The 11719-nt window shown below is 37.8% G+C and overlaps 1 long non-coding RNA gene across 3 annotated transcripts; it reads left to right on the top strand.

Annotated features, from left to right (window-relative positions):
* The first annotated feature begins 397 nt into the window (after window positions 1-397).
* On the top strand, window positions 398-2826 carry LOC109177230. 3 transcript variants are annotated; one of them, XR_002053548.1, is made up of 3 exons: window positions 398-486; window positions 1895-1983; window positions 2577-2826. It is a non-coding gene; the product is annotated as an uncharacterized LOC109177230 (long non-coding RNA). The 3 variants fall into 3 exon arrangements; XR_002053547.1 differs by lacking the exon at window positions 398-486 and adding an exon at window positions 1210-1295; XR_002053546.1 differs by lacking the exon at window positions 398-486 and having other exon boundaries at window positions 1253-1983.
* Window positions 2827-11719: the final 8893 nt, after the last annotated feature.

The following is an 11719-nucleotide window of genomic DNA, read 5'->3' as shown; positions in this document are numbered from 1 at the left end:
TATTTTTTCCTTGTTTATTAAGATTTTTGGTCTTATTATTGTTCTGTAGCTGCAATCTATTATGCATAAGCCTCATAAGTGAAGATGTCTTTGTGTAGATATACTACTCTCTATTAGCTTTTTTCAGGGTTATAAATGTCTTCAAATGATGTTTTGAATTCAGATACCCCTGGAAACAAAAGGCAAAAGAGATAGGCATATAAAGGAACAATGAAAGATAAATCATTTAGTTGACAGTTGGGTTGAGTTTTGGGCATGATGTTCTTTATTTGATAGTTGGGTTTACTTCTTTTATTGATTGATTCCTAGTATAAACTACTGCATCAATAATTGCAGAAAAGGAATATTTTATGATCATTTTCATTTTGGCTGATGAGAACTCACCTAACATAACAATTATTTTTCCTGTCCCTTTTTTGTGCTAGGCTATATGTGGTATACCTGAAGTTGCATTTGCAACCTTTGAAAACATGGAATATGGAGAAGGTTTGTCTCTTCATTTCTCTTGTCAGGCTTTTACTTAAACCTCCTCCTCTTTCATGAATTCATGTCCCTCCTTTTTCGTAGGTGATTCTTTTCTGCTTCTATTGCTGCAGATTTGTTTAACATGTTTGCTTCCTATCTCTCATAATGTGCATGCTTAAATCTAGATATCATAAGCTAATAACTTGGCTAAGCATTGAACAATGATAAACTTTGTTCCATATGAAGACAACAAATTACACTCTCTAGAGTTACCTAAAGTAAATAATCTTTTTTCTTTGCCCTGTTACCTAACAGGATTGAAAAGTGATCTGCACACACAAGTACACTACTTCCTTTTAGGGTAGTCCTTAATGCACAACAAATTAAACTCATCCATTCGAATTGTGGTACAGGAAGTTTATCTTATTTGGCCATTGGATGGTCATGGTATAGGATAAAACTATCTTCAATGTCTTTCTTATCACACTCCTGTGAGATAAAGTAATCATAGCCTTAATTTGGGTTTTGACATAGCATTATTACATGCTATTTTGGCTTCTACAAGTATTTGAGCAGAATGCAGATACCTAAGTTACTTTTTATGTAACTTGATTAATGCAGGCAGGACTTCTTGTTTGTGCTTGTGGCTTGATTACTTCTTATTAGATCAAAACAGTATCCTATTCTTTTAAATTTACCAGTATAAACTTAATATTAGCTTTTTTTTTTCTTTTTTTTTTCTTTTTTTTTTTTGCAGCTCATATGAAACTTGATACAGAGACTTATAATTGGGTGATCCAAGTATATACAAGGGCTGAGTCTTATGATAGGTCAGTCGCAAAATGTATTTCTCATATTCAAAGTTCTTCCATTTGTAGAGTTAGATGTTATTGTATGCCAGACATTTATAGCATGTTTACTTGGTGTAAAATAGTGTGCACTATCCATTATTGACTTGACCAAAGTATCTTGAAACATTATACAGGCAAACAAGTTTCACCTGTTGGAGTAAATAAAGTGTTCTCCAGATCAGTGGCAAAGCCACCCCTTTGAACTAGTGGGCCAGTTGACACCACTAGAATTTTAACCGATAGTATATTTTGGATGTGCACAATATGATTATTTATTTTAGTGTAAATAGAGTTAAAATTTCTAAATACCTCACTGGAAAAATGAAAATTTTATGTTTAGTTGGGTCAAATTGTCCAAATTGCATAGAAAAAGAAAACTTATCTTTCATGAAAAAAACCAGCTTCAGACTATCACTTTTCATGCATAGAAGGGAGTTGAGTGAAGGTCTACGGCCTCTCCATGAAACATTTATGGCATTGATTCATTTGTTTGGTTCAAAAGGTTTTGCTACGAGAGGTTTAGAAATTCATGTAGCTCACCCTTTGACCCACTTTGCTTTATCTGAACATTCATGTAGAAGAACCAGGATCACAGAGACAAAGTAGAGCAGAGAAAGGACTGGTAGCAGTTGGTGTGGTCAAGGTGAACAGTTTTCGCCATACACAGGTATGAACCAATGTTGGATTTACATTATATGTGTTGATCATTCTTAGGCTCAATAGAGCCATGTGGAGGTTGGCAAGGGTTAAGCATTTAGCATTGAGTAGTGGTTATCAAGGTGTGCTAAAAAGTACCACACTGTCTTGTCTCCCTCTCCCTATTGACTATTGTGCTGTAACAATCAGATAACTGAGTAAATGATATACGTACTAAGCTACCCAAATAAAAATGAAGGAAAAACTTTAGTCACATAGGGAAACAAATTCTTTCTAAAAGCATCTGAACTTCTGTTTCTACCACAACTACTTAGTCCTAATCCACAATTTATGTGTATTGATATAATCTGGCTGCCTTTTTCAATTGGGGACCTTTAGTTCTCTGCTGGTAGTAATTTTGTTTCTATTTATTGAGTTTGTCTTAATCATTTTTGCTCCTGAGTCCTGAATCCACCACCCAAAGGAATAAAGACTAAAGAGTACTACCACCACCACCATCATTGTATATTTTAAATATTTAAAATTAAAAATACTTGTACCATAGTTAAATATATAGTTTTGAATAATTTATTATTCATGCTTGAAAATATTTATGTTTTTCAGTGGCAGGGAATTATTGCATATCTAGATGTACTCATCAAATCAGGCCTTCTTCCCAAGACAAAGGACTTCCAAAGTGCCGGCCTCTAAACATGATAATTATTACTTATGTGCATAGAATTGTATATATTCTCGTGTCTAATCAGACCATATTTAAGAATCATTTGTATCACATTACATCCTTGTAATACTATGAAAAATATTCTTCTATTTTGAACATTTAATTGATGCTAAAATATTTTGTTCTCAATTACATGAAGTTGTTGTGTAAACCTTTTTATATACAAGTATATGTAAATTATCATCAATTATTAAAAAAAAAATTGTAAATATTCCCAAATATAAAATTTTGCGATGACAACTAATATGAAAAAAAAAAACGTCAGTAAATGCCTTTTTACTGACAAATTGTTATTTTGTCATCAATTAATTTTTTTAATGACAACATAATAATGTATACAATCGTCAGTAAATGTAATTTTATTGACGCATTTCATTTTTCGTCACCAATTAAATTTATTCATGACAAGTATAATTGTATGGAAAACGTCAGTAAAGACACATTTGCTGACGAAATATTTTACTTCGTCACAAACTATTACCGACGTTTTGTTAATATTTCATTTCAAAAAGTATGTATTCCATGACATTATCAAGACCATGCAAAAACGTCAGTAATAGTAATATTTTGTGACGAAAAATTAACTTCGTCAGTAATACCTTTCCATACGCCGCTAACCCGACGGTCCGGATGACGTTTTTATTTCGTCAGTAAAGACATTTGGCGACGCATTTTTATTTTTACCGACGTTTAAAAAACATCGCTAAATACTAATATTCTTGTAGTGATTATTATTATTATTTGATAACAAAGACTTAATGCATTAAATCACGAGAAAGAAAGTTTACAAGGAAAGCTGGTGGGATATCAAACCATTCCCCGTGATCTGACTCAGAAAATGCCGCCATAGCAACAGTGTAAGCAGCACAATTCACAGATCGTCTAACAAAACGGAATTGGACATCATCAACCATGGATGCCAATTCTTTTACATCATGAACTAAAAGACCGAAAGTTGAAATAAAAGAGGAAGCTGAAAGAGAATAAAAAATAGTTTTGGAGTCCATTTCCACATCAACATTGCCCAGACCTGTATCCTTAAGCCAGCTCAGAGCCTCCCTCACACTTATAGCCTCGGCTTCATTAACGGTATAGGTCCCGTCTAGCCTCACATTCTTTGCTGCCAAGAAAACTCCATCATGATCTCGCAGAACCCACCCTAACCCCATCCTGTTATTTGATAAATCCAATGACGCATCTGTGTTGAGCTTTATCCTCCCATAATCCGGACGGGTCCAATGTTGAACTTCAGTGAGCGAGTCACCTGCATTGTCCTTAGTATTAGCATGAACATAATTTTGCCAGTAGGTGATTGCTCTGTGCAACATAACATGCATTTCGAAAACAACCCCCTGCCAAACATATTCATTTATACTACACCAAATTCCCCAACATGCCATAACAAACTTTGGAAGCTTTTCACCACTTAAAAGTTTTACTACACCAAAGAACCATTCAACAGTGTTACCATTAGCAACTCTCGACACAGGTATGCCGAGTAAGTTCCAAACTCGCACCGCTTCCGAGCATTGGGCAAAGATATGATAGGCACTCTCAGGATCCCTCCTGCACATATGACAAGATAAAGCACAATGAATATTCTTTGTTTGTAGGGCATCCCTGGTCGGTAAGTAGGAAGAAGCCAACTGCCAGCAAAATTGCTTGACCTTAGGCGGTACAAATAAATTCCAAACACGAGACCAGGGTCTTTCATCATACACCATACCACATAACTACTTATAGCACGATTTAACTGTGCACTCACCTTTTTTATCATAATACCAGTACCACGAGTCTCGTGGTTTACGCAAGGAGATGGGAATATTTAAAATCAGATTAGCATCACGGGCTTCAAAAGTATTCATAATTCTACCCACATTACATCCCGTACCTTGAGTATTAAAAAGACTTACTACCGGGGCTTCATAATCCTCGGCACTTAAATGAGTTTGGATGTACGGGTCCGTCTTCTACCGGTAGCCATGCATGCCCCCCAACCGTTGTGCCAGTGTCGTCCCCAATGCTACGTCTACACCCATCACACATAACACTTTGGACCTCAAGGAGACTTCTCCAGATGAAAGACGGGTTACTACCTGGTGAAGCATAAAAAAATGAGCAGTTTGCAAAATAACGGGCTTTGTACACTTTTGCTACCAAGGAGTCTGGCTTACTGATTAATCTCCATGCTTGCTTACCAAGTAATGCCACGTTCATCTCACGCAACTTGCGGAAACCCATTCCTCCCGCAGATTTCGGAGCAGCTAGACCATCCCAGGATCTCCACTTCACACCCCTGCCAGAGCCAACTGATCCCTACCACCAATACCCATTCATGAGAACCTCAATCTCCTTGCATATACCCACAGGCAGCAGAAACACCATCATTGCATAACTAGGCATAGCTTGGATAACGTTTTTAAGTAGTACCTCTCGCCCAGCTCGTGACAGAAACTTTGCATTCCAACTGCGAATCTTGGTCAGTATTCGGTCGTTTAAGAAGCCCAAAATATGCTTCTTTCTCCTCCCAACAAGAGATGGCAGCCCTAAGTATTTCCCAGTAGTGTCACCCTCTGACCTCTGTTACGCCAAGGATCTGGTTTACCGCATGTCGGGCAGGCTGCCTTACATTCGTACTATAGCATACCATAGATTTATCGTAATTGATCTTCTGACCGGATGCTCTTGAATATATATCCAAAACTCGCCTCATGCATTCACCTTCCTGGACACTAGCATGAAGAAACAAGAAGCAATCATCCGCAAAGAGTAAGTGTGATATTTGCGGTGCTCCCCGTGCAACACGCGAACCCCATGCAGTTCACGCATTTGCACACGCCTCTCAATGAGGGCACTAAGCCCTTCTGCTATCAAAAGGAAAAGGTATGGAGACATTGGATCTCCTTGGCGCAAGCCTATACCCGGTACTATGGGTCCCAACTGCTGCTGCTCGTGTAGTATTTTATATTGGACCGATCGCACCGTTTCCATTAGTATGTTTATCCACCGCCTTGCAAAACCCAATTTCTCTATCATAGCTTCAAGAAAATTCCACTCAACTCGATCGTAGGCCTTACTCATGTCTACTTTAAGGGCAGCCACTCCGTCCCTTCCTTGTGTTTTCCTGTGTAAGTAGTTGATGTATGGGAAAGAGATGGTGAGTAACGGGTGTAAATTTGTCGTTCCGCAAGGGATTGGGACTATGGCACGTACTTGAGTGACAACTAAAATTCTAGGCACCAAAGTATTGGAACCCACAAGAATCCAAGCAAATTCAAATTCATGGTTGGGTAATGTCAACAATTAAAGGCTAAAAATCTAGTTGAGACAAAGTAATTTAAACACAAGTAAACACAATGATTAAAGATGGGCTCAAATTAGGGGATGTTGCCTTCTAGATGCTTTAACAACTTAGGGATTAGGGGAGAACATCAACCAAGGGAACATAAGGGCAAAGCACATAAAAATCCTAGCTTAAAGCCATTTTCATAAGCTAATAAACAAGGATTAGAGCAAGGATTGCCCCACTTTCATGGTGTATCAAATCCTAGCTCTCAAAGCACATAAGCATTTAGGCCCCCAATTCTTCCCTATTTTCATAGAAAGAAAATGGGTTTAGAGAAAGGAGAGGCTTAAATTCTTCCCCCAACTTTCATTGTAGAGAAAAACTATCCAAAAGCAAGTTAATAAGAGTTACGTACCAAATATTAACAAGATTCAACATAAATCCTTCACAAACAAATGAACCCTAGGTTAGATATCTTCCCCCTTATGCAATAATCACCTATTTAGCATCTAGGTTGGCAACATCACCCTAATCCAAGCCCAAAAACGAACTACTCACACTTCATAAACATAAATAAAAACAAAGCACAAGAAAGTATCATAAACATTGCACAAAAGCTTAAAAAGAAGAGTAAGAAACTTCTCTATTGAAGATGAAGATTTTGTGGTTGAATCCTACTCCAATCCGTGATTACAAGCTTGGAAGATGAGTTTGAGATGTAATACTAGACTAATCTAAGCTAAGGAAATGAAATGAAGTGAAATGGAATGAGTTTTTGCTCTCTAGGGTTCTAACTTCTCTAAAAAAAAACAGAACAAAAGGTATTAAAAAGCTGTCAAATTTCCGCGCAGCGACATGGCCAGGCACACGGCCGTGTCCCCGGCCGTGTCCAATTTTCAGCCAAAATCTGAGGCATTCTGCCTCAGATTGGCACGGCCGTGCCAAATTTCTTCAGACATGGCCATGTGCTGACACGGCCATGTCAGTTGTCCTGAATCCATTTTTTAAATGTTGCTCCAATTCTCCATTCTTTCTTGCACTGCTTCCTTGACTCCAAAATAGACTTGAAATGCTCCAAAGTGCTCCATTCTTTACTCATTGTGAATAATTGTACCTAAGAAAATAAATCACACAAATGAGTCTCAATTAACACTTAGTTAAGGGCACTTTATGTACAAAATGGACTTAAAACATGGGGTTAAAAGAAGTCAAGAATGAGTGTTATCAACTCCCCCACACTAGAATTTTTGCTTGTCCTCAAGCAAAGACAAATCACCATCCAAGCAATGAAATTGATCACACTCCCAACTTGCACAACTTATCAATCCACAAACCTACTTGCTACAACACAACTTGTTTCAAGAATCATTTTAGCATCCCACACAAGTTCCATTCTCAAGCCAATAACCAAGCACCAAAATTATTTAAGTGTGAGAAGATCAAGTGTGCACTATACTAAGTTAAGATTATGCAAAACTTGGCTTTGAATGAGATTCCATAGGCTTGCCCTTCATACTCCCACTAGCTCAACTCTAAGGATGCATGCTAAGATCAAATAGGTCTTTTATTAGGCTTGTAATGGGGCTAAGGGTGCATGGCTAACAAAGAAGGGGTATAGGAATAAAACAAAGGAGAGAATTTCACATTTATTCACAATTGGAGCTAGAAGAGACATGACAACTAAGAACAAAGGAGCAATTTACAATTGATACAAAACAACATTCTAAAGAGGTGGGGTTGAGTACAACTTTCAACACAAAATAGAATCAAACTTTAAGCTTTTATTCTTCTTCCTTTTCTTTTCATTTTTTTTTTTCAACACTTTTTTTTTTGTTTTTTTTTTTTTTTTTGTTTTTTTTTTTTCTCATTCATCCCTTCATTTTTTTTTTCTTTTCAAATCCACAAACAACTTATTCAATGAACCAAGACCCCCACACTAAGACAAAATCATCTAGAGGATTGCTAGCAAACAAACTCCAATAAAAGTCTCTTCTATGAAAAAGAACAAATGCTCAATTCTCTCAAGGGTGGAGGAAAATAATTTTTGGCTAAGGGTTGAAGGTTAAAAGATGAGGGTTAACACAAGGAAAAACAATCATAAAGATGGGACAAGTGCTTAGCACTTATTAAACAAACAAAAGGCTCAAAGGGGACAACTAGGGATAAACACACATTTAATGGGTAGGCTTAAAGGCTTGAGCTAAACAAAAATGGCCTAAATCATTTCAAAACATGCAAATCTTAAGCTTCACTCGGGGAGTAATTAGGCAAGTTCTAGCAAAACAACCATGACCGGAATCTCACATAAGCCTTCACTAGCACAGCATAACACACAAGATCAAAAATTTATTCATTTATTAAGTGGTTAACAAGGCAATTGGCAAGAGAATAGACCAATCATGTAGTAAACCTCAAATCATCAATCACAAATTGCATTGCAACAAGCACCCCCAAATCAAACCACAAACCAACAAGTAGGGAGTGATCACAATTTCAAGCATAGATAGGCAATTTAATCACACAAAACTCAATGAGTCATTCAAGCAAAAGTTTCAAAATTTTCAATTTTTCAATTTTTTTTTTTCAATTTTTTAGAAAACACCCAAACTATTCGCTCCCCCACACTTAAAGACTGCAACGTCCCCAATGTAGAATCAAAACGAGAATAAGAATCAAGAATAATATGCACAAAGGGGTAAGGCTCAAGCTTGGGGTATAAAAGAAGCATACTAGAAGACTACTAAGGCAAAATATCTAGACTAATAAGCATGCTAAGAATTAAAGGTAAATAAAGGCTGAAAATTAAAGTTTGAAAGTTAAAGCAGCAAAAGTTTTGAACACGATCCCATAACCAAAACCACAACCAAACAAAGAACCAGCTTCACAAAAGCATCATCAGAATCCATGGTATCGAGGATCATAGGGTTGGTCAGGGCCCCCAGGTGGGTGATAGTATGCATGACGATTGGTGACATGGTTGTACAATGCATCAAAACGGTTGTCAAAATGCACCCGTTGTTCCCGTTGTTCAAGTTGCATAGCATCCAGACGGGCAAGAACTTGAGTTTTGAATGGTGTCATGCTAGCAGAGGATGCCCCCTCACCAACTACCACGGGTTCTCCTTCTGATTCACTCTCTTCCTCTTCCTCATCCTCAACTTCACTAAGTCGAGGCCTCTTCTCTTTCTTCTTGGATGACGAGGATGGAAACACCTTCTTTAAAATACCATCCGTGATAACAGTTAGTTTTCCAAAGACCGGCTCCACAATTTGCACCTTGTTGGAATTCTTGATGAGGCGGGTGACATACGGACCTAGAAAAATTGAGTTTCCTTTCTCGGGGTATTGATTTTGGAATAAACAACCTAGAACATACCCCATGTGAATGCTCTTTCTCTTTATAATCCCAAACAAGCACAATAGGTCCGTATTGGTAACCTTTCCACTAGACGCTTTTCTCCCACAAATAGAACGAGCAAGGACGTATTGCAGAAATTTATGCTCCCTCTTGGTGAACTCAGTGGAATTGCTCTTTGAGCTTGTGAAAGATGTCTTTCCACTGGTCAATTCCCTCCAAAAAGCTTCAGGATCTGGGACATCCATCAATCTGTTGCTCTTATCTTCTTGAGAAAGGTCTTGTATTTCATCAAACCCCATGGCCTCACTTAAGTCATCAAAACTATAATGGAATGCAGTTTTGCCCACCGAGAAATGGATGCATTTGGTAGATGAATGAGCATAACTTGCCGGTACTTGGAGAGTTGCCATCACTTCATGGAGCAAATCCTCATGGATATCTTCCCTAAAATCCACAAGTAAGAATCTCCATTCTGGTGACTCCATTAATGCCTCAACCTCATCATGTATGCCATAGCCCTTGAGCACCTCCATGTTGATGACGTAAGGCTTGAAAATCTTTTTGTTGGCAAAGCATTCATAGCGAGCCTTCACATCATTGGATTTAGAAGTTAAATTCCCACTTCCGTGACGGGTAGGAATTTGTGGGGTGCTCTTTTTGGCCACTGTCTTCTTCTTTGGCATCTAGAAATACAGCAAACTTGTTCTCCAATTAATAAGATGCAACAATTAAGATTGGAACAAAGGAAGTACAAAGAAGTGAGATGAGAGATTGAGGGCTTATGCACAAAATGGTGTGAGAAGAGGGCAAATATTCACAAGCAATGCATAGGAGAGTCAAGAGGATCCTTTCAAACATTCAGAAGCAAAGGAAAAATAAAATAAAATAAAATAAATGCTATGAAATATGAGACACGGCCATGTCTCGCCGGCAGTGTGTGCTGTAAACTGTACACGGCCAGAGACATGGCCGTGTCTCTGGCCATGTCTGTTCTGCAATTTTTTTTTTTTTTTTTTAAGAAGATGAAGATTTTAGCAAAGAGATATGAACAAGTAAGGTAAGCTTTCAAGAATTTCACTATAACAATGTACATATCATAGAAGCAAAACAACAACATTTAAGAAAGAGAAAATCACACCTTGCTTGTTTGGTTTTAAGAAGAAGATGAGAGCAAAAGTTGGTCTTCCTTGCAGATTTTCCACGCAACAGAGAGGAGAAAAAAAAAGATCGCTATGGCTATGTATTGCTCTCCAAACAGAGTGTGTTCATGTTGCGTGGAAGGGAGAAATAAAGAAGGGGTGAATTGATGTTTTGGGAAAGGAGAAGATTCTAGGAATAAAAAGAGATTTTGTAAGGAATATGGCAGGGAAATGGGGTCACGGGAAAGGGAAGAAGAAACGTGGAAAAGGAAAGAAAAAAAAAAAAAAAAAAAACTGCTGCAAAAAATTTTTGGTTTGACTTTTTTTTTTTTTTAATAGAAAACATGACACGGCCATGCCCATGGCCGTGTCTTAAAATGTGCAAATTTCCAGTGGCTACTGGAATGGGAGCCAAAAATACACGGTCAGTGGCATGGCCATGCCACTGGCCGTGTCATCTGAGTGAAAAAAAACAAACTACTCTGTTTTTCTGTGCAAATCAATCAACAAGAAGTTCAAACAACTCCAAAACTTAGTCAAAACAACACCAAGTAAATTTAAATCTTTCCCAACCCTTGCTAAGCAATAAAAATCAATTCTCACGCAATTACTCTCCAATTTAATCCACTTGAAACCAATAAATTCACCCCTCAAATGCAAGCAAAATTGACACAATAAAAATCAAGGGATTCACAAGAAACAACAAGAGACACATTTCTAACTCTAAAACACATCAAAAACATATAAGGGAATAAAGTAAGATGACAATAAAGAAAAATGCAAGAATATAAAGGATAACATGGGGTGCCTCCCATGAAGAGCTACGTTTAACGTCGCTAGCTCGACTTGACCTTTCATATTCAAGTGTAGGTGGGATAGAAGAGATCCAAAACCGCATTGGCCTCCTTTTCTTTAAATTCCGGCTCATTAAAGAGCTTCAACCTTTGCCTATTGACCATAAAAGGATCTCCCGACTTAGCCACAATTGAAACGGCGCCCGATGGGTAATGTTCCACTACTCGGAAAGGGCCCGACCATCTTGACTTGAGTTTACCGGGAAACAACTTGAGCCTTGAATTGTAGAGTAACACTTGGTCCCCCGGTTCAAAGTTCCTTCTCAAAATTCTCTTATCATGAAAGTACTTGGTCCTTTCCTTGTAGATCCTTGCATTTTCATAGGCATCCATCCGGAACTCTTCAAGCTCATTCAATTGTAACAACCTCTTTTCTCTTGCCGAGTCC

Source organism: Ipomoea nil, unplaced genomic scaffold (genome assembly GCF_001879475.1).
Source record: "Ipomoea nil cultivar Tokyo-kokei standard unplaced genomic scaffold, Asagao_1.1 scaffold0176, whole genome shotgun sequence".
In the NCBI taxonomy this organism is placed as follows: Eukaryota; Viridiplantae; Streptophyta; class Magnoliopsida; order Solanales; family Convolvulaceae; genus Ipomoea; species Ipomoea nil.
Note: the sequence above shows the minus strand (reverse complement) of the source record. Positions and strands in the feature narration are given on the sequence as shown.